This window comes from Halyomorpha halys, unplaced genomic scaffold (genome assembly GCF_000696795.3).
Source record: "Halyomorpha halys isolate HHAL.00 unplaced genomic scaffold, Hhal_1.1 Scaffold667.1, whole genome shotgun sequence".
Taxonomy (NCBI): Eukaryota; Metazoa; Arthropoda; class Insecta; order Hemiptera; family Pentatomidae; genus Halyomorpha; species Halyomorpha halys.
The window spans coordinates 38,986-43,166 of NW_027114120.1; the positions used below are offsets into that span (position 1 = coordinate 38,986).

General features: G+C 31.9%; 1 protein-coding gene across 1 annotated transcript in view; it reads left to right on the forward strand.

The window, feature by feature from the left end:
- The window catches only part of Sb (Stubble), a gene marked incomplete at its 5' end in the record, with an annotated part of 74,303 nt that overhangs the window by 38,130 nt on the left and 31,992 nt on the right, over nt 1-4,181 (forward strand).

Sequence of the window (4,181 nt, forward strand, 5' to 3'; positions counted from 1 at the left end):
TATTCTATTTTTTATTTTATTTTATTTTTTTTTTTATTTTTTTTTTTTACTTTTATCATCCCATAGGCGTTGATGACCAGAGGGTTTTACGCCTTTAAGCAAAAAATCAACAACAACAACTATATTAAAAAAAAACCAAAACCATGAGCGAAGAGTAGTATTTTTTATCAGGTTCCTGTTAGAGACATGGTGTTCATACACATTTGTTGAATCAAACCTAGAACAATATTATGGAGCATAATCTTGGATTACATACAAATTTCCAAATGACGAGAGCTTCCATCTCGTCCTTTGACAATCACTAATGCCCTTCTTCAAGTTCAAAAATTGGTTTATTAATATTAAATAATAATTAGAAAATGTTGAAATAAAATTATTATTTCAGTAAATTATCATTCATTAGAACATGATATTAAAAAAAAATGAATATAAACACATTTTAAAACCTACTTGTAAATCAATTTCCATTTCCCACATGCCTATGGTTGAATATTTATGGTTTAAATAATGAACCTATGTGTAATAATTTGAATCGTTTTTATTTTAATCTATAACTTCATATTTGTTTTATAGAAATTTAAACTATTTTTTTAAATTTTAGCTACATATTTAAATATTACAACTTTACCAGGTGCAAATACATTTTGCATTAGGTGATTTGAATGTTTGGTCTAAAACAAAAGAGCCTAAAAGAGCTCCCTATAATATAAGTAATAAAAGCGTCCTTTGTGGCCAGTAGTGAAACCTTACCCCCTCTTGCGCCTTATTCATTGGAAATCAACCTTATCATGCGTTTGCATAAAATTTAGGAAGTGGCTCCGCGACAGTGGAAGAGCTGCGGAGGAGGAGGCGAAGGAATCAAGGGAATAAGTTCTTCTCCAAGTTATTTTTCTTCTTCCGGATTCAACACCATCATTACCATTCAAAGCTATAATTTCCATGGCCCCGAATCAAAATTCATTCGTCTATTCTTATTTTTTTCTTTCGGCCACCGCCTACAACCATGTTTTATATTATTCAATAGATATTTTTTTTTTCTCTCATCACATCAATATCATGTCAATTCTTCGCAATTAATGTTCAAATGCAGATCATTCTTAACAAGCCAACCAGCATTCTAAAGTGATATAACGTTGCCTGGCCTTAAGTTGAAGGCTAACGTCATACATTTAATTTTAAATATTTAGATATTTATATTTTTAAATTAATAATTTGTTATGAATGACCAACTCAAGAAAAATAATGTAAACTAATAAAATCTTCTACTTGTATATAATTTAGAAGAGGCTGATAGTGATAAGCTCAATATAATTCTGTTAATATTTTCTGTTCAAATAAAATTTTATAAATAAATAAAATATTATTATTATTTTATAAATAACGTACCGTAAGAGTTTTTAATAAATACTAGTTAGAAAGTTCAATAGGCATGAATTTGCAATCAATTGAATGTAGGCCGACCAAATGACAAAGCTATATAGAATTCCCCGGACCGAACAGACATGAGAACGAAGTGGGCTGGAATCAGGGTCTTCGGAACTGCATTGTGCTGGTCCTCAAAGGAGCACCCTACCCGAGGAATAGTTTTATGACAACTATGGAGACTATTCAACGATCAGGTGATTAGTTGGAGATTGCCTTCGGGCTAACTGAATTACTGCCGAATAGTTGTGCTTGCCCTTATAACTTACTGGCGCACAGTATCCCTTAACCTTTGTTATTAAGCGGAATCGGTAATGGAATCCAGTTGGCGGTTATGATCAATTAGGGCATATCTTACCATCCCGTAATCAAGTGATGGAGTTATGCGTCATGTTATAGCTCCGCCAACTCTCCTGCAATTCTAATTACTAATATCTTCCAACTACTACAGAACAGATCGAAGCATTTGAGGAATGTGTGAAAGTAGATTCCTCGCAGCTTTATTAGGAAATATGAGGCAAATTGGTAAAATAACTCTACTATATTATACTAATTTATTGTAATTAAATTTAATTTGGTTGGGTGAGCGCAATGCAAAATTTTCACTTACCACTTTACTTAAATGTAAAAAATTAGTTCTACATTAGTTATTTCTAATACACCTAAGACGGAAACTCATTTATGGTTGTCCTAAAATACTATACTTTATTTTTTTTTTTACCTTTAAAAGTCGATCCAAATATTATGATGAAACACATTAAAGAGCATTCTGCAACAAAAGTATATAAAATCTGTACCACTACAACGTATGAAGGGTTAGGAGTTCAGTACTTTGTAAGGAAGTATTAGTTCTTGAACAACCGTTGTACAAGGAGCAAATTTGTTCGAGATCACGCTCATTTGCCAAATGTTTTTCTAGTTAAGGATACCCATCTCATAGAGGCTGGGTTCGCTCTAGGAGGGTTCCCAAAACAGAACAGTAGCAGAATAAAAATTCATGTTTCAGAATATTAGCTAATTAATTATACAAGTTTCGATCCCAGTGTATGGTGTATTCACCAACGTTATCCGTTTGATCTTGATATGTATTATATATATTTATATAATACTTGTACTTAATATATCTGAAATAAGAATATTTAACATATAACATTTTTTTTCCATCAATTTTATTTTATACACCGGCTAAGACTTAAACGTGTTTAACGATTATCTCTCTTAAAATCCTAATTATTTTTAAATCTTTTATACAAAGACCTATAACAAACCTTTGAATATCTGAGACAACTGCTATAATTTCACTTATTCAGTCCTCATCAGGACCGACACACTTAAAACATCAGCAGGCCGTTTGAAACACATCTCGCTACTAGACTTAAAATGGTTAACAGGACCACCCATAGCTCAGTGGTTAAGGCACAGTCTTACCAATTTGACGTCTATTGGTGGTGCCGGTTCGAATCCGGCCTGGGACGTTGACTTTTTTCATTGCGTGGCGGTCCCACAAAATGAAGATTTTTGACCCCCAACCATGGTTAGGCAGTATAGGACTCCAATGGGAGTCTTGGCCAAAAAAAAAGAAAAAAAATGGTTAACAAAGCCGAAACAGTTAAATACACAATGAAAAGGGAAAAAATAAGTCTTAAACTCTTATAGAAACATAAATAAGTTCATCTCATATATAAACTGAATCAGATGTAGTTTATCCAAATAGTTTACTCTTCATAATAATAAATAGTATCGAGCTTTGTTAATATGGAATGATCCTGTTAGATATTAACAACAAATGCAAATATTTGGTCTCAAAGCTCCAAGAATAGAGTTGTGTTTAAGCGCAAGGAAGTAGGACTCTTCGGTGCGCTATTAGACATTGACAGTATTTCCAAGGTTACTGTATTTCAACAGTAAGGTATTTCAAACTTCTGTCTTTATTTTTAATACAATATTTTAATAATAATTAATGTTTGTAGTTGCGAACCATAATAAATCATATATAAAGAATGTTTTTATGTATGAACTTCGTTTCAAAACTTGTGAAATTGTTTTTTTTTTTTTTATTTATAAAAGGTCTTCTTGGTTTCTTTATATTTAATCTATTAGTTTAACTTCCATCCACACTGACACTTTAAATAAGTTGGCAAACTAAAATCAAGTGCACAACGAGGTATATTCTAAATTAGACTTCCAACACTTCAGTAGTGACATGCGCTTCAATCAGTTTGAAATAAGTTTTTACACCAGTACTTCTATATGGAAGGAAGGATCCTGAATGAGAGATTACATACATGTTTTAATCTCGCTGAAATTAAGTTTATTAGGGAAGTTGAAGGGATTAGCTGTCTCCCGAATGACAGGAGTTGAATATACGCCTTGTGACGGACGTCCTGAAAAAGAGACTTAAATTTATTAGAATTATATTCCGCATATTTTAAATGAATATGGTTTCCCAGGCAAGAAGTAATCTCATTTTATTTCATTAATGATGCACTTCGTATTTTATACTTATTTTTTTTTATTTCATACCAACTATTGGTGGCATTCAGTTTTATATTGAAATGGTTATAAATCCCTCGATTGCCAAAGGATACATTACATGAAATTATATACTGTGTTATGATTTGTCCCACCAGACCTGAGAGGAAGCATGCATCTATTCCAGAAGCCCAAAACATAAAATCCACATCATAAAAAATGCATCCAATAAAAAACAGTTTCCATCACTACTTGGTACGAAAAGGCTTGGTCATAAAAAGTATATA